This window comes from Vicugna pacos, chromosome 1 (genome assembly GCF_048564905.1).
Source record: "Vicugna pacos chromosome 1, VicPac4, whole genome shotgun sequence".
NCBI classification, from domain to species: Eukaryota; Metazoa; Chordata; class Mammalia; order Artiodactyla; family Camelidae; genus Vicugna; species Vicugna pacos.
In genome coordinates, this window is record NC_132987.1 from 36726847 (window position 1) to 36745885 (window position 19039).

The window sequence follows — 19039 nt, forward strand, 5'->3', positions numbered from 1 at the left end:
CAATCATACCAGTATATTTCATATTTCTATTCTTATGTAGAAATGTAGATAGACTATTTTCAATGAGCAGCAAAATGTGGCCTTTCTTATTTCATAGAACAGAAAGTGAAAATTGAATGTTATATGGAGTCTTTATGTTGAGATAAACTATGATGTAGATTCCTGTATAATGTAAATCCTGTTTTTTTTTACCTTAGTTCTCTTATTACTGATGTTCAAACTGACTACAGCTTCATCAAAAACTGATTCTTCCCTTTTGTCAAAGCCAATGTAAATATCCTTTCTACCATGATGATATCTGAACATATATTTGTAAATGACTTTGTATTTAGTGACTATTACTAATTTCTGAAACTGGGCTTTATAAAAAGGCATAGGTTTAAATGTCCAAACATTTAAAACTTTTTGAGTTCAGTTTTTTAAAAATTGAGCACATATTTTAAAAAGTTATATTGCTAGACAGATAAATAATATAATACTTTGTCTGTCTTCCATCTATAGCTCTTTAAATTTTTCATATCAAAAAAATATTTGCTCTAAACTGGCAATAATATTGCTGCATATCATAAAGCAGAGTTAAAAGGACAGGGGTCTTGAAAAGAAATTACCTCACAGATAACGCTTTCTTACTAAGTATGTGGAGTAATTTTACTATGGCTGAAATATAAATGAAAATGTGACAAGTTAAAAAGTCTGGTTAATACTCTGAAATTGCATTGAATTCCCAAACATTAATTTTTATGCTTCAAAATGTGGAATTTGAAAACAACTATCATGTATTAAACAAAACAAGAAGTCAAATTTTACCACTTTCCTTTATTAAATAATTCAAATGCTTTTCTTCTGCAGTTCAATAATTTACGTAATACTTTAAAGCTATTCCATAAACCTGATTTTAGTGCTATGACTATTGATTAGAAAATCCCTGAGAAAATACTAGGAACAATCTCATTTAATGCTACTTTAACATATATTAGCCTTTTATAACTACCAAGGACAGTATATATAGAGTCTTAAATATCTCAAGTGTCTCCTCACAAATTACTTAATAACTTCAAAAGTAAATATGTAGCAACTATACAGGGAAACCAGATAACACTAATTAACATAGCCAGTAGTGGACAAACAGGTATATGTGCCTGAAAACATGATATTCTGAGAAAGAATAATCAATTTTATATTATTGTAGCCAAAAATAACACTGCCTAAATCAAATAATGAGGATGAAAGTCAGAATACAACTTCAAACTGAAATAACTAGTATGACAAATGCTAAGGAAGACACTGAAATATTCAGGAAAGCTTCCAGGTTAAAGGAAAAAATTACTTTCCCCCCTTGATTGACTCCTTTATAGGAAAAGCAAAGAAAGAAAATCGTTTATAGGGTATTACTGTGGAATACAAGAATTTCAATATATACTACAGGTTAAAGTGTTGTGTGAATGTTACATTTTCTAAACATGATAAATATAGCACTGTTATTTAAATGAACTGCTTTGTTCTTAGGAAATATGCAAAATGAAAGATTTAGGAGGAAGAGAAAATGTTACTTTTTGAATCTAGGCAAAGTGTATATGGGATTATTCTGTGTATTTTTTAAAACTTTCCAAAAGTTGAAAATTATTTCAAAATAAAACACTAAACATATAAATAAATGTCTAAATGAAATGCATGCTTGAGAATCCAAAAATTCTTAGCCATAGAGTTATAGGCATCTCAGTTTGGATTATTTATTTGCTTTTTAAAAGTCTGTGCATTTCCTGAATTTTAAAGAGAGATATGGCAGATTTATTTACATGAGATTTAGGCAGAACCTATCTGGTTCAATAACTTTATGCATATCTTCCATATATCAGTACGGTTATCATAAAAATTAAAAGGAAATGTGAAGCAAAAAATGAAGCATACTAAAATATAAAAGAAATGTCCAAAAAGCAGGGGAAAAATTAAAATAGACCCCCAGGTGTTTTAGATATAGTTATTATTAACCATAGACATCAAAATAATTATGATTATTTTATTCAAGAAAATAAAGGGAAATATGAATTAGAGAATTTAAATAGAGTTTAAAAATATCTGAAATTAAGAAATCATTGATTATGTTTAATAGCAGAATACTGAAAGACTACAGAATAGAAAATTATGAGGAAAAATGGAAGAAATGAACATTCAGAAAATGAAAGAAAGGGAAAAATGCATAAGTAAGCATGAGAGAGTTATGGAGGCAGGCAAAAGATCTAAGTCTAAATGGAATACCAGAATGAAAGGACAATGAGACTGAGGCAGAAACAATATTTTAAAAGATAATGTCTAATGATTTTTCAGAACTTAAGAAAGACTTTAACCCAAAGAATCAAGAAGCTAGGATCTGCTCCATAAAGGACAAATACAAGCAGAATTACATGCAGATTACTAGAGTCAAACTTTCTAAAACCAGAAATAAAGATAAAATCCTTAAAGTAGCAAGAGAAAAAGAAGACACAATACTTTCACAAAAACACTGTCTTTGGCTTACTTTTCAACAGAAATAATGGATATCAAAAGTCAAAAGAAAGATACTTTAAGTGTTGAAAGAAAAACATAATAACCTAGAATTATCAGAACTAAATAATATATTTTTGAAAGAAGAAGGTGGATAGTATACATCTTCTTATGAACAGTGCTGAAATATTAAAAGGCTGAAAATCAAAGTTCTTTCTTAAGGAGTTAGAAAAATATAGAAAAGTGAAACCAAAGAAAGAAGAAAAGAATAAAGATGAGCAGAGAAAAGGAAAAGTGAAAAAGCTTGAACAAAAAGTTTAACAAAACCAAAATTTAATTTTTTGAAAAGATTAATAAAATGATGAACATTTTAAAAAACTAATCAAGAAAAAAAAACTGCTAACAAATTAAGACTGTAGAGCTCTAATAGCTTCTTAGTAACAGGGATTAGCACAACTTAGGTCAATAGAAAAATGAAACATAATAAAGAGTCTCGAAATAGACCTACCCATTATTTAAAAGGCAAAATATACCTCAGCTGGAGTATAGAACATCACTGTCTGAAGGCCCATTCAATCCAGGACTGCATTTAGTTTGAGGTGTTATGATAGCACACAAAGATTTAAGTTGGCTCTTTCAACAGATGTGAGCATCAGTTTTTCAAACTCATTGCCATACAATTATTTGTTGGGAGCTTAAATTTTGTATGGCAAACCCATACAAAATTTAAGCTCCCAGAGCTCACACCCTTCTTTATACATGACAGTGAGCATAAAGCTAGTAAGAGTATAATTATTAAGAACTAGAGTACCGTCCTGAGCCAGTCCTTTCATTTCACAAATCCCAATGAACACAGGTTGAAGCCAAGCCAGAAGAAATCTGCTTTGGCACCATCTTATTTGAGAAGTCATGATTTTTCCCATTTGACATTTCTATCTAAAATCCATTAGGAAATTTTTAAGTTTTTAGATAAGTCTTTAGGGATATATATATATAACATAATATAACCAATGACAGCACAAGAACTTCTTTGGGAGACTGAAAGAGGATAGATGATGGCTCTATTAATGTTTAACTACTTGTCCCTATTTAGCTACTGTTCTCAGAAAGTCAGTAGTCTTGGTGGAATTGCCCACACCTCAGTAACTCCTCTTTGCCATGGCATGGATAATCCTTTGAACTTTTTGAACTTCTTTCAGAGCTTAAAGTGAGGTAGTACTGGAACAAAAAATGGCTATCTAAAAATCTTTATTTGTGACCATGCTTAACACATTGTGAACTAATTTGTTAGATTCTTCTTGAAATAGAATAGACTAAGGAAAAAGACTCAAATTCAGAAATGAAAGAGGAGATGACAAAAGATGTCACAGAAATAAAATTTTTTAAAAAACTGCTATTAACAATTATATGCCACTGAATAACCTAGAAGAAACAGATAAATTCCTAGCAACATAACAACTTACCAAAGCTGAACCATAAAGAAATACACATTTTGTATATACACAAAATGTTATGATAAATCACAGAGAAAAAAATGTGACAATGAGTGTGTATATGTCCATGAATGACTGAAAAAGTGTGCTGAACACGAATTTGACACAACATTGTAAAATGATTATAAATCAATAAAAAATGTTAAAAAAAAAAAAGAAATACACAATCTGAGCAGACCTATAACTAGAGAGGAGTTTGAAGCAGTTTAATTACTGCTCCCTCAACAAAGAAAACCTCAGGATTGTATGGATTCACTAAAGAAGTCCAACAAACATTTAAAGAAAAATTAATACCAATCCTCAAAATCTTCCAAAGAATCAAAGAGGACACTGCCAAACTCATTCTATGAGACAAGCATTACTCTGATACCAAAACCAGATAAAGACAGAACAAAAAGAAAACTATAGGCCAATTTTCCTGATAAATACTGAGGCATACATTCTAAATAAAATGCTAGAAAACTGAATTCAGCAGTATATTTAAAGGATCATATATCATGACCAGGTGCAATTTATACCTAGAATGCAAGGATGGCCCAATATATGAAAATTGATCAAGACAATAGGTAACATTAGCAAAATAAAGGATAAAAACCGTATGATCATCTCAAATGATACAGGAAAAAAGTATTTGACAAAATCCAACACCCCTTCATGATAAAATCACTCAACAAACTAGGAATAGATTGAAGTTACCTCAACCTAAGAAACCACATATGAAAAGCCCACAGCTAACATCATTATAGGGTAAGACTGAAATCTTTTCCCCTAAGATCAGGAATGAGCAACAATCCTTACTTTTGCCACTACCATTCAACATAGTAGTGGAAGTTCTAGAAAGAGCAATCAGACAAGAAAAACAAATAAGTAAAAGGCATAAAAATTGGAAAAGAAGAATTAAAATTATCTATATTCACTGAAGAAATCTTATATGTGGAAAACCCTAAAGATTGCACATACATCCACAAAAAAAAACCCTATTAGAACTAATAACCAAATTCAGCAAAGTTACTGGATATAAAATCAATACACATAAAATCAGTTGCATTCCTATACATTAATAATGACTAATCTTAAAAGGAACTTAGGAAAACAATCCCATTTAATATAGCACAAAAATAATAAAATACTTAGGAATAAACCAAGAAAGTGAAAGATTATTTCACTGATGGAAAGATACTGAAATCTGCCAACCATTGCTAAAAAAAAAATCAAGGAAGACCAAAAAAACTGAAAACTGAAAAATGGAAAGCCAGTTCATGCTTATAGATTGGAAGACTTAAGATTTAATGCAATCCCTATCAGAATCTCATCAGTTTTTGTAGAAATATTTTTTAAAAGTTCTACAGTTCATATGCAATCTCAAGTGACCCCAAATAGCCAAAACAAACTTAAGGGAAAAAAACTAGATTGAGGCCTCACACTTCCTGGTTTCCAAACATACTATTAAGCAACAGTAATTAAGATGCTGTGGTACTGGCATAAAAAGATATGTAGACCAATGGAACAGAATACTCAGAAATGAACCCCTGCAGATATATCCCAGTGATTTTTGACAAGGTGCCAAGAATACACAATGAAGAAACACAGTCTCTTCAACAAATGGTGTTGGGAAAACTGAATATACACATGAAAAAGAATGCAGTTGGAAACTTACCTTACACCCTATACAAAAAATAACTCAGAATAAAAACCTAAATATAAGACCTATACTATTAAAATTTTAGAAGAAAACATTGGTTAAAAGCTTTTGCAGCTTGGATTTGGCAATGATTCTTTTGATTTGAAAGCAAAAGTAAAGGCAGCAACAACAAAAAACAGACAAATGGGACTACACAAGACTTACAAACTTCCACATATCCAAAAAAAAAAAAATCAACAGAATGAAAAATAAACCCATAGGAGAAAATAACTGTATATTGTATATCTAAGGAGTTAATGTCAATACAAGGAACTTCTACAACCCAAAAACAATAAACAAGTAACACAATTTAAAAATAATCTTAAAAAGGAAGGAAATCCTCTTACATGCTACATCATGAATGAATCTCAAGGACTCAAGGATAAGTAAAATAATCCAGTCACAAAAGGACAAATACTGTATGAGTTCATTTATATGAAGCATGTAAAGTAGTTAAAATTAAAGAAAAGTAGAAAGCTATTTATCAAGGGCTAGGGGAATGGGGGATTTGGGTTTAGTAGGCAAAGGGTTTCAGTGTTGTTAAGATGATTTCTGCAGATTACTGATGGTGATTTGAGTATACTGGCAATTTGTTTTTGCTATGGTGGGTAATTTGATGTAAATTCTTTGCAAGATTCCATTTCATGCCCTCTGGTATTATCAAATCTGTCCTAAAAGCCCTAGAGATGATCATCATGTTAGGTATAATGGCATTTTCCCAAATATCTCTTTTCTGATTCAGGAGAAAATTGCTGAACCATAATGGGTTCTTTGAAACTCTCCAAAGAGCACTTTGGAGTATCACTAGGCAAAGTCTTAGTGATTGCCGCCTATCTGGTATGAAGATCAGCAAAGGCACTTCCTGGCTGTTACTCCTTTTTGTATAAGCCTTTTACCCTTATAAATATAGGCATTAGAGCAATTAAAAGATCTTTATTCTTTTCTCTGAGATCAAGAAATCTCATGGTCTCTGTAATATTCCAAATTATGGGATACCATAAAAGCATTTCTACTATCAGTGAATATATTATCTATTATTTCTAGATACTCAGCAAGCTCAGTAAGTGATGAGTTTTGCAACCTCAACAGAGATTTCTGTCTGGCAAGGAGACATATTCTAGGGGTGAGTTTAGATTTGTTGTATTGTGTGCTGCCTCATATTTTTTCTGTTCCTATCACACAGTATGTTACTTCAAAATGCAAAATTTCCTACGGAAGGAATTTTTCATAAATGTACTTGGAATGTGGACAATTGTCTGAAAGATGCTAGGGCACTTCTGAGTTTTACCTTTTGGTAGTAAAAGGAGATTTGAATGGAAATGTTTGGATACATTTCCAAACATTTAGGAATTTACCTCTCAGGTATATACATCATATCCTAGGGGACCTATTTCTTTTGATAATATTAAAGCATGAATCTGTAAGTTCTTTCTGAGCTAAAATAGCAGGTAGATCACTGTAATCAATCCTAGAGATCACCTCATATTTAGAACACACCAAGAGGTCACTTACATAGTAGGATACTGCTAGTATTTCAGTGAAATCTAAAGATCCTCAGGGTCCTTGGCTGAAGGCTTTGAAAAGTAGGACAGTGCCTCAGTAAACTCCAGAAACATAACTGTCTCAATATATTGTTGTGTTTTCCAGAAAAAGAAAAAGTAAATATGTATTATCTTGTTGTAAAGGGACACCAGTGTAAAGATTACAGGCTGGGGCAGCAAAGCATTTGTGGGTTATTAGAAACAGACACTGAGGCAGAGTTTGTGTAACAGTGACAGGTGTTTAAGGTTCATATTCTATACCTACTTCTATCAAAAATTTAGAGAGTTGTCGATTAATATTTACACAAATTTCTCCAAGATTGTTTAAAGGTAAAATAGGAAATTGGGCACCAGGTTCCCATACAGAACACCTTCATTGATCAGTTGCTTAACTTTATTTCTTCTTCAGTTTCTTAGCGAACACAGGACAATTATTTACCCATTGTTATTTTCTGCTTGCAGCTGCTGCAGGTGTCTTTTTCAAAAGGCTCTCTCCCCTGGTAGATAATGACTGGATGGAAGCAGCTCACTGTTTCGTTGTTAAGGCCATCGGGCATCAGTTCTTCTTAGGTTTTATTGTACTTCAATTCTAAGACCCCTTAAAAATGTTGAGAAAGTAGTTAAGAGATCTAGCAATAGGACTTTGTTCTCCCCATTTCAGATTTTGCTGCATTTTAACTTCTCTCTTTCTAGCTTAAGGCTAGTCACAAAACACAAAGAGAAAGATTCAACACATCTGTTTAAGGATTTACATCTGACTATTGCATGAAAAGAGTTAACCTATTCCTGAAATCATCTAAGGATTCGTCTTTCTTTGCTTGCAGGACTGTATTAAAATATAACCTACTTTCACAGGAAAGATGTTGGAGAGAATCTCCAAAAATATTATCTAGCATTTTCAGTTTTTTGAAACCATTTTAGTTCCCTATGCAAACTAGGATCTCTTAGTCAATCTTAGTCAAACCATCCTCTGCATTTGGCATCCATTATTTTCATGTGAGTTTCCAGGATTATATTCTTAAAACTATTCTAAATTCTTCTATAAATTTCTGTTTATCTTTCTAGGTTTGGGGATGTTAAAAATAGTTCTCACCTATTACAAGACAAGGACTTAAAATAAGCTATCAGCAGCTTGCTGTATTCTAATTATGACTCAACTTTAAAGGCAGTTAGGCATTGGGAATTCCTGGATGGTCAGCAAGGTAGGTAAATTAGTCAGATGGAAAGGTAGGGGCAGAGAGTATGGCAGTATATAGGATAAAGGAAGGGATATGGTTTAATTAAATTTATTGTTTGGGGAATGTAAAAGAGATACTTATTCTTCACATATTTTTATTTGCCTTGGTTACATAATTAAAAAATAATTTCATGATTTGAATTTATTTGAAAGCATTCTCATATCAGTTAAAATGCACACTACTGGTTAAAAAGTAGACCATGGGATGTTTGGGGTTTTGCTTCTTTTTTTTTTTTTCACTCTAAGGTATTTTTCAAATGAATAATTTCATTAAGTTTAGGATTGGTGAATATAGTAAGAGGTCTTGGTGAGCAATCTATTTTTTGAAAAGTGAGCAGTTTCCTTAGTTGTGTAATGTATCACCCAACAGGGCAATTGTTGCCCAGATGAGCAAACTATTTGCCTGGATAAATTGGTTTTCACGAACTTGCTAAGGCAAATTGTAAAATTATTTATTGGTTTATGGACTTATTTTCTGGGCAATCATTACTGAAATAAACAAGTTAGATTGATTAAGATCATCTAGGTTTTAAGTTCTAATAGTTGAGTTATATTGAAACACATGATCTCAACTTCACACAAAAGTATAAATCCTTTTTTGCCCCAGTTATAAAAGGAAGTTATTGATAGCACTGGTCTTAAATTTATTACAAATCAAAGGGAGATTCTGAAAAGTATGTGGCCCAGATCTTTTGGAAACCTTAAGTTTCAGAGAAATTTTATCTGTAAGCATATGTTGGAGATATTGCAGGTTTGGTTCCAGATCACCATAGTAAAGCTAATACCTAAATAAAGACAGTCATTGAATTTTTTCTGTTTGTTTCCCAGTGCATATACAAAGTATAAATAATCTATTAAGTATGCTATAGCTTTGTGTCTAAAATATGTACATACCTCAATTGAAAAATAATGCTGTCGGAGAAACGGCATAAATTGACTTGCTCTGCCCAGGGTTACTCCAGACATTCAATTTGTAAAAAATACTGTACCTGCAAAGTGCAATAAAGTGAAGCACAATGAAATGGAGTATACTTGTATAAAAATGCATATATACTGTGAAGTAAAGAATTTAACGTTGCCCAAAGAGAAGCCTGGCCTCTGTGCTCAGTTCCAGGGAGGCAGTCATTAACCTCTGAGAATGTCCTGCCTGATAAAAGTCTTTGTTTACTTAGGGACCATTGAAATGCCAGGTAGTCTCAAGTGTGATTTCTGAGTCATGTGGTATCAACTGCCACTGGTGTCACAAACGATGGTAGTCTTGTGGACTGTTCCATACCTTGTATATACACATACACATTCTTTCTGTATATACTTGCCTTTCTCATTTCTGACATGTGAATCATGCTACTTTTTACATGTTACATAATACATATCTATCATACATATGTATCAGATCAGGATTATAAGTAAGGAATGCTCCAAAAATGAATCTGTGCAGTTATTAGGGTTGAATGGCAGCTGGTATCTCCCTTTCTAAGTCTACTTAGAAATACAATGTGAAGAATCATTGGTCCTCATGCTTCGTAATGTAAATAAATTTCTTCAAGGGGGAGATAAAACTAGTGCCTCCAGCTTTACAACCCAAGGAAGTCTCCAGGGTCCCATGCCCCTTTGAAAATATAAATATGTGTCTCTAGAGAAGTAAATCTCTTTGGAGTTCTCACTAGCTAATCAGTCATAAATTAACTTCTAAGGCATATCATTTAGCCCCAATCCTATGTTCTAGTAAACTTTGCTCAGAGACACTTAATTGTACAAAAACATAAAAATATTTTCTCTACAACCCTCAAATTGGTAACATCAAACTCCCCTCTAATATTTGATTAGCTTTTCTTCCGTACTGATGATTACAGGATTTAAGCTTTTGCATAGCAGTTACAAAAAGCAATGCCTAAATAGACCTTTGACAAAACATCATTTATGATGCAAAATGAATTCTGAATGAACTCCATTCTAAATATCTGTCTCACAGAGTGAAGATCTCAAAGAACCCAACAAGTTAATAATGAATATTGGTGTTTCAGGCTCACTTTCCTACAAATCCACATTCTGTTGGCTTTTAAAAAATATGTTTGAAATTAAACTTTTAATATTAAGGTAATTATAGACAGGCATGAAGTTGTAAGAAATAATACAGTGAGATCTGGTGTACCCTTTACCCAGGTTACCCCAATGGTATCATCTTGTGAAACTGTAATACAGTATCACAACCAGGATATTAATGTTGATGAAGTCAAAATGCAGAACAGTTTCATCACAAGGATCCTCCATATTACTCTCTTATAACACTCAATTCCCTTCTGTCCACACACCCTCCTATTACCTGACATGTCTGTAATACTGTCTCTTTTTCTATAATGTTGTCATTTTAAGGTTATTGTATAAGTAGAATCATATAGTTGGTAGCCCTTGGGATTTGTATATTTTACTCAGCACAGTTCTCTAGATATCAACCCATATTGTTGCATATATATTCCTTTTTATTGTTGACTAGTATTCCATGGTATGGATAAACCATAGTTCGTCTAACTGTTCACCCATTGAAGGACATTGTGTGTGTTTGATTATGACTAAAGCAACTACATACACTCGTTTACATATTGGTGTGTATGAATGTAAGTTTTCATTTCTCTGGGATAAATGCCTAGGGGTGCAACTCCTGGGTCTTATAGTGGCTCCATGTTTAGTTTTTTGAGAAACTGTGCAATTGTTTTTCAGAGTGGCTGTAATATTTTACATTCCCACCAGCAACATATGAGTGATCCAGTTTCTGTGTATCCTTGCCAGCATCTGGTGTTGTCAGTACTTATTTTAGCCATTCTGATTAGTGAGTGGTAATACATTATCGCAGTTTTAAATTGTATTTCCTTAATGGTTAATGATATTGAACACCTTTTTGGTGCTTATTTAATATCTGTATATCCTCTTTAGTGAAATGTCTTCCTATTTTATAATTGATAGGTTTTTTTTTAACTCTTGTGTTTTTTAAGATTTACACACACACACACACACACATACACACATCTGTATAGGATATGTGGTTTGAGAATATTTTTTCCTACTCTGTAGTTTGTGTTATCTTTTAACAAGGTCTTTTCACAGAGTAAAAGTTCATAATTTTGATGAAGTCCAGTTTTCATTTTTTGCTTTTATGAATAATGTCATGTAAAAGAACATTTTGAGCAGCCCTAAATTCTTGAGTTTCTAATTTTTTTTGCGTGGAAATTTTGTAGTTTTACATTTTACATTTTTGTCCATGATTTATTTTGAGTTATTATTTTTAAAAGAAGTGAGACATAGGTCATGGTTTTCCCCCTTTATTTTGTCTATGTATGGATATAACCTTGCTCTAGAATAATTTACTGAAAAGATTATCTTGCCTTCATTGAGTTCTGTATTTTTGTTCAAGTTATTTGAGCATATTTATGTGGGTCTATTTCTGGACTGTCTATTCTCACAAGGTCTGTCTCCATCCCTCTGAAAACCCACACATATTTGATAACTGTAGCTATATGATAAGCCTTAAAATTGAGTGGACTGATTCCTCTCACTCTATTTGCTTTTCAAGTATTATTTTAACTATACTGGTTCTCCTGGCTTTCCATATGTATTTGGCATAATCTTGTCCATACTGCCAAAATTTCTCGCTGAGAATTTCATAGGAATTGCACTAATCATATGTATCAGTTTGGGGAAGAACTGACATCTTTACTATGAGAGACATACTTCACAGTATGTCTCTCCATTTATTTAGATCTTTGGTTTTCGAATCACCATTTTGTAGTTTTCAACATCCAAGTCGTATACATGTTTTGCTAAATTTCCACCTAATTTTTCTCACTTTTGAGCAATTATAAATGGTATTATATTGTTAATTTCATAATCTGTGTTGATTGCTAGTATACAAGAATGCAACTGAGTTTTGAATGCTTATCCTGTATGCAGTGAACATACAGGGCTCTTTTATTAATTTCAGGAGTTTTTGGTAAATGCATTTTGATTTTCTATGTAGATAATTATGCCATCTATAAATGGACTTTGATTTCTTCTTTCAGTCTGTATGCCACTTACTTCTTTTCTTGCCTGTTGCACTGCCTAGAACTTCCAGCACTTTAAGAGTGATGAGAGCAGACAGCTTGCTTTGTTCCCAATCTTAGGGAAAGGCATTCCATTTGTTTCTGTTAAGCACGTTAATTATAGTAGTTTTTACTTATTTTTTTGTAAATGCTGTTTATCAGTAGAAGTAGTTTCCTTCTATTCCTTTATTTCTGAGAATTTTATACCCGGATCAGTATTGGATTTTGTCAAATACTTTCATCAATTGATATGGCCATTTAATTTTCTTCTATAACATGTTAATATAGTTAACATACATAGATTGATATTTCTAATATAGACTCTTGCACTCCCGAAATAAACTCCACTATTTTATGGTATAAAATTCTTTATACATATAAATACATATAAAATACACACACATATACATCTATACTTGAATTCAATTGGCTAATATTTTATAAGGATTTTTACATTTATATTATTCTGTGATTTTCTTCACTCATACCTGGTATCCTGATACAAAGATAGTACCAGGATAATACTAGCTTCATTAATGATCTTTGAAATGTCCCCTCCTCCTGTATTTTGTAGAGGAGATCGTGTACTATTGGTCTTAATTCCTTCATGGTTTGACAGAATTCCTTGATGAAGACATCTAGGCCTGGAGATTTTTTCACTGTTGTTTTTATTGATTACAAATTTATTTTCCATAGTAAGTACAGGGTTATTTGAGTTATCTAAACATTTTGGGTGATCTGTGTTTTTACTTTTTGAGATTAGGTCCATTTCATCTAAGTTGTCAAGTTTATATGTGTAGAGTTGTTCATATTATTGCTTTAATATAATTTCCATGTCTACAGTTTCTGTTATATTGCCCCGTTTCATTCATGAGATTGATCATTTCTGTCTTCTCCCTTTGGTCAGTTGCTGAAGGTCTGTCGATTACATTTATCTTTTCAAAGAAACAACTCTTCATTTTATTGGTTTTTTTCCAACTTTTTTTTCTGTTTTAAATTTCATTTGTTTCTCTACTTGTTTCCTTCCTTTTGCGTGCTTTAAGTTTCTTTTGCTCTTCATTTCCTAGGTTCTTGAGGTAGGAGCCTAGATTATTGATTTATGACGTTTCCTCTTTACTGGTGGTGTGCATTTAGTGCCGTAACTTTCTCAACACCTTTTGTGTTGTGACTGAGAAACTTTGATAATCTTTTCTTTTGCATTTATTTCAGTGAATTTTTTTTCTTTTCCATATGTCTTTGTCTTTAACCCATGGATGATTTGGAAATGTGTTGTTTAGTTTCCAAGTGTTTGGAGGCTTTCCCATTATTTTTGTGTTACTGATTTCTACTTCAGTACCATTGTGGGTGATGACCATATCCTGTATGATTTAAATTCTTTAATATTTATTGAGATTTGTTTCAGGATATGATCTATCTTCGTGCATGTCCCTGGGCACTTGCAAGGAATTTTTATTCTGTTGTTGGATGAGATGTTCTATAAATGTTGATTAGGTTCTGTTGGTTGATGGTATCTGTATCAGTCTCTTACTGGTGCTGTAACAAATTACCATGGATTCAGTGGCTTTGAGCAACAAAAATGTATTCTCTCACATTTTGGGAGAGCAGAAGTCTGAAATCAGTCCTGCTGGACTGAAACCAAGGCTTGGCAGAGTCACACTCCTCCTGAGGGCTGTGGGGTGCAATCTGTTACTTGCCTCCCTCCTTCAGCTCCTGGTGGGTGGAGGGATTCCTTGGCTTCTGGGTGCATCACTTCAATTTTCAAAACTGGTATTTTCAAACCTTTCTCAGATCCACATTTATGTTTTCTTATGCCTGTGTGTATCAATCTCCTTCTTTCTGATCATCTAAATAATTCAAATCAGATATGGATGAGACTATGGTTACAGTCCATCCTCAGGCAAAATTTTCAAAACTAGAAGACACATTATCTGTTTTAAAATACCATCACAGGATGGCACAGTAGAAGTTGCAGAAATTCCCATTCCAAAATCAAGGTGTTGATATGCTTTAATTATGTACTTTTCTATTTATCTTTCTAGTCCTATCAGTTTTCTTGTCATATTTTACAGCTCAGTTGTTTGGTGCAGACACATTTAGGACAATAATGTGTTTTTGATGGATTGACACGTTTATCATTACATAGAAGTCCCTCTCTGTATGGAGTAATTTTCTTTGCTCTAAAGAGATAGCAGTCCAAGTATTCCCACTTTCTTTTTATTAATGTTTGCTTGAGATATCTATTTCTATCCTTTTACTCTCACCTGCCTACTTTGTTATAATTGAAGTGAGTTTCTTTTAAACAGTATGCAGTTGGGTCATGTTTTACATCCATTCTGCTAATCTCTTTCTCAATTGGCAAATTTAGACTAATTGCACTTAATATAATTATTGCATATTAGAATGTAAGTATGCCACTTAAATTTTGCGGGGTAGGGGGGAGGTTTGTGGATTTTTTGGTTCCTCTGTTTTTCCCCTCTGCCTTCTTGTGAGTTTCTTTAACTCTTAGTAGAATTCCATTTTGATTTATTTTTAGTGGGTTATTTTTTTAGTCTGTCTCTTTTCATAGCTTTTCTAGTGGTTGCTTTAAGTATTACATTAGTTCAGATACAATGTATATATATACACCATATTTAAGTATTACATTATATCAGACAAAATACATGTTATGTATACACACATATTTATTACATCATGTTAATTAGAATGTATTGTTGCTATCATTTTAGAGCTTGAATAAAGTATAGAAACCTTACTTCTCTTATCATTCCTTTACTCTTCCCTGTTTATAATTGCTTCAAGTGTTTATCCTATATACATTTAGAACTACATCAGTCAGGCATTGCTATAATTCTTGCTTCAACCAGCAGGCAAAATTTTGAAAACTCAAAGGAAGGAAAATCTACTCTCTTCACCTGTACTTACTTTTCCCTATCGTTCTTTATTCCTTCCGGATGTTTCAAGTTTCCTTCTTACCCATTCTTTAAGGGTGAGTTTACTGGCAACAGATTCTCAGAGTTTTTCTTTATCTGAAATATCTTGATTTCCTTTTCATTCCTGAAGGACATTTTAACTTGATAAAGGATTCTGTGTTACCAGTTCTTTTCTTTAAGGGCTTGAAAAATGAGGTACCACTTCCTTCTAGTCTCCACGGTTTCTAATGAGAAATCTACTTTCATTTGAGTTGTTTTTCCCTACGAGGTGAGGCTTTGTTTCTGTCTCACTGCTTTCCATATTTTCTTTTTAGTTTGTATGTCTCTGGGATACCACCCGGGCATGTGTGAGGGGTGGATTGAAGAGCTGCATTATAGCTCTGTGAGGGATGGAAATCTTGCCTCTTTACTCAGCCTTTGGTGGTTTGGATGGGGGGGGGGAGTATTTCTGGTGCTGTTTGTCTGCAATCTAGCAGTTATTGTCTAAAAGATTTTTGTCTTCTTAAGCTGTCCCTTTCCTGGTCCTTTGGCTAAGGATAGCAGGTATTCTGAAGAGGGATTTTTTTGTTGTTGTTTCGTTTTTTTGTTGTTGTGCTTGTTTGTTTTTTGGTGCTGCCATTTGCATCTCTGGGTTGGCAGCTCTTTCAGCACCAAGTCCGGGAATCTTGGCAAAAACAATACGTAAGGAACTCACCAGTTCAGTTGCAAGGCCCTTAGCCATTCTGCCTTCTTATCTTACCTTTTCAAAGTCTTAGATTGGTTTTTATATAATGTCTAGGGGTCTTAGGGGTACTCAATATGAGAAGTATTCAAAAATATGTTTCTTGCATCTTTGTGGAAGTGAAATCCTTCCACTGGCTTGTTAATGGTGTTCTATCTACTTATCTATCTCCAAATGTGCATTAGTGCTCCAAAAGGCTGATTCATTATTATGCAATGTCTCATGCATCTTCCCCCTACTGTCCTTTTTTTTTTTCCCCCAGAGGAAAATGTGAATTAACACAGCCCCCTACTACCACAAATTAAGCAGTTGAGTTTCCCACATTTGGGGAAATCACAGGCGTCAGCACATCCAGAGTGCTGTGGATAAGCCTCGCCCTGGGAAAACCACCTTCAGGATCACGGTACCTCCCCTGCCAAGTATGTATCCCCTACTGTCATTTTTAAACAGAAATGCTATACAAAAATTTTGATGAAATCCTGACTTAGATTGCTTTTATTCTGAATACCTATGCAGAAAAGTGTGCTCAGTTTTCTAGTTTTAACTTTTAGCATAAGCATAGCTACATTTATTTATTGTCCATTATTCTGCAAAATAACTTAAACACCAGAGGGTTAAGCGTTCAGTGACTTCCAAGGTGTATCCAGGTAATGTAGTCTAATCAGGCAACTAAAATATACCCTCCAGTAAGTAAATTATATGAAATTGTTGACCTAGGGTTGGAAATAATTTCAGAGGAAATGACTTCCAATTAAATGCAATTCTTTCCTTAGTGTAGCTGGAATCAGCACTGTAGATGCAATTTTCTTCATTCTGGAAATAAAACTTACCATCAATAAGTAATCAAAGATTCTAAAGCCCTATGACCTGCTTTTTTTCTTCTTGTTCTCTTCTTTTCTTTCTGGATAAACTAGGTTTCAATCTATTTAGGACCTTTTCAATGATACAAAACATTGCTAACACTCATATCTATAATACTAAACCTGCCTAATTTACAGAATCAGCATATTATTAGATATTGAGTAGTGGGAATGCTTGTAAGAAAATGTTCAGAGATAGGAATACTTTGTGAACAATATTGCTCATACTGTGATTCTGTAATAGTGACCAGCTGCACCTACTGAACAATCTCATTTGGTTTTTATTACTTCTTATTTTTAACTTTAGTACTAAAGTGCTGAGGCAGCTAAGTAAGCACAGAGGCATTTTTTGAATACTAATCTTAGACAGCAACCTCTGTTATATCAAATATATTTTTAATGGAAAAAAAGAAGATAGAAAGTTTCAACACTAACTTATTTAGAATTTATCAGTTTTTTTTCTTATGAGATGTAAATTTTCCACCACATGATTATTTTTATTGCTTTAGTAGGGTAAATGTCATCTGCAGAACTCCTGAGTTGCTAGAGAATACTATTTATAGCAAAAACAACTGCTCCTTTAATCATATTGACACGGTTTATAGCTGTGCTGTAAAGTATTTTTTTATACCTGACACTTAAAACAGAAAACGAAATCAAACTAAGCCTTAATGATTGCTGTTCTTCTCTGAATGTATGAAACAGAAGATGTAATAATAACTGAAAATATATTATCAGTGATTAAAAATAATCAATTTGCTATTCAAGAACCAGGAAAAGTATTATCTAAATGTGATTTGAAACAATACATGATTAGAAACTGAAAAGAATAAAATATCAAGTATATGGCTATATAGGTTATATTTCTTAATGCTAATTAACTTTTGGAATACAGTGCATTTTCAATATTTGTCTCTAATAGAGAGCAAGGAAAAACTAGAATTAACTTTCTAAAAGTCATCCAAGTTATTTTCTTGATTCTGCAGTCTTCACTGAAGCTAATCACAAGTTAGTGCCTAATCTATTAAAATATCAATTTAAATGCCCAATTGTATTAATTACAAGTGTTCACCATAAAGAAATCTAGCAATTTTTTCTCCATTATTAAATATGTGAATTTCCCAAGATATCCTATAGTTGAAATATCCCCAGTGATTTAATTATTCTCTATTCAAGTTGGTTATGTACAACTGACTCTGGTGGATGTCAGGATATAAATAAGTGTGGACTGGCCAACTTCAAAAGGTCTCCTCAACAATTGTCATTTTATGAGCCAAATGATTAGCTGAAGAGAATGATAAAATCTCAGTCAAGATTCAGGAATTGCTTCTGGCCAATCATTTCAATTGAGCAACCATATCAGATGGGGAACCAAACTCTTTTGTGATCTTTATGTTCTATATTATTTTTGAGACTACTTTTAAATATGCTTTGATATCTACAGGGAGGAATTATAAGTTTTTTATTTTGATTAGCAATTAAGTATTTTTGTAAATGCTGAACTTAGTGTCACATTCTCTCAAATATTTCATTATTATTAAGTTGTCATGTATTATAATATATTTGCATCATATTATGAACATTTTAATGTTACATCTGTATTTCCTATTGGAAATTATAAATATTTAAATTGTAGTATGAACTCTTCATGTGCAAACTTTAATATATGTGTGTGTATAGATATAAATATTTTATATCTAAGTTTGTTTTAGCTAGCTTTTGTTCTACATTACTGGAATTACTTTGACTCTTTTATTATCTAATTTTCATATAATTAGTAACACTGAATTCAATAAAATTAGTAACAGTAGCTTTACAAAGTAGACAGTATTACATTATTTAATGAACATGTAAATCAATGAAAGAAAATGTTTATTATTGCTGGCAAGTTTTTTTTTTTTTTTTTAGTTACTGGTTCCTACTTGTTTGAAAGATAACTCTGATGAAAAGTTTTCAAAAAATGATTGTCTATTTTGGAGTTAAATATAAAAATGGAAATAATGTCTGAATGAATGTTTC

At 32.6% G+C, this 19039-nt stretch overlaps 1 long non-coding RNA gene and 1 other non-coding gene across 3 annotated transcripts in view; both read right to left on the reverse strand.

The window, feature by feature from the left end:
* Positions 1–19039, reverse strand: part of LOC140696222 (uncharacterized) — a 155249-nt gene that overhangs the window by 7410 nt on the left and 128800 nt on the right. The window contains exons 3-4 of one of the 2 annotated variants that reach the window (XR_012072390.1): positions 9328–9422; positions 7636–7794 (exon numbers count right to left, since the gene is read on the reverse strand). This is a non-coding gene — a long non-coding RNA (uncharacterized lncRNA). Of the gene's footprint in view, positions 1–7572; positions 7795–9327; positions 9423–19039 lie in introns of those variants that run through there. The other variant, XR_012072398.1, reaches the window with a different exon arrangement.
* LOC116281576 (U1 spliceosomal RNA) lies at positions 16422–16587 on the reverse strand. The gene has a single exon (XR_004191051.1). It is a non-coding gene; the product is annotated as a U1 spliceosomal RNA (small nuclear RNA).